This window comes from Fukomys damarensis, unplaced genomic scaffold, assembly GCF_012274545.1.
Source record: "Fukomys damarensis isolate Sample0158 unplaced genomic scaffold, DMR_v1.0_HiC HiC_scaffold_34, whole genome shotgun sequence".
In the NCBI taxonomy this organism is placed as follows: domain Eukaryota; kingdom Metazoa; phylum Chordata; class Mammalia; order Rodentia; family Bathyergidae; genus Fukomys; species Fukomys damarensis.
Window position 1 is genome coordinate 20764885 of NW_022900946.1, and position 702 is coordinate 20765586.

At 48.1% G+C, this 702-nt stretch overlaps 1 protein-coding gene across 1 annotated transcript in view; it reads right to left on the reverse strand.

The window, feature by feature from the left end:
* The window catches only part of Amdhd2 (amidohydrolase domain containing 2), a 54315-nt gene that overhangs the window by 34904 nt on the left and 18709 nt on the right, over positions 1–702 (reverse strand). The window lies entirely within an intron of this gene.

Genomic DNA, 702 nt, shown 5'->3' on the forward strand with positions numbered 1-702 from the left:
CATCCTAGCTCCTAGTCAGGGAAACTGAGGCTCGGTGCCCGTCTGGGAAAGGTCACGCCCGAGGCAGCGGGGGGTGGGGGTTGAGCTGCGACTTGGAGTCGCCAGAGGCAGAGGTGGGGTTGGGCTGCGACTGGGAGTCGGCTTGTCCTGCATGTGCGCGGAGGCGCCATATGATGAGTTCCACGTTCACGCGTGACCATGGAGACTTGAACTAACCGTCATTCATGAGGCGGAAACGCCGCGGCCGTAACTGTCTACAACAGTCTCAGTGCCACTCTCGGAATTTTGTTTTTACCTGTAAATGTTTCACAGGTTTCCTTTTTCTTATTAGTTATTAAAGCTTTTTTTTTTTTTTTTTTTTCCTGAGACAGGGTCTCGTTATGTATTCCTTGAAATCACTATGTAACCCAGGTTGTCCTCAAACTCACAAGGATCCTCTTGCCTTCTGAATGCAGGGATTACAGGAGTGCTCCACCACACCCGGCCAAGATGTTTTAAATAAAATTAGGATCATCTTTGTTACCTGCAGATTTGCATTACAGCATTTTATTTTGGGTTTTTGATGTTGGTGATTGAACCCAGGCCTCACGCATGCTAATGTTAAGCACACACTTTACCAACACTACATCCCTGATGCGTTTTCGTTGTGTTGTTTGTTTTTTGGTACCGGGGACAGAACTCAGGCCCTTGAGCTTGAGAAGC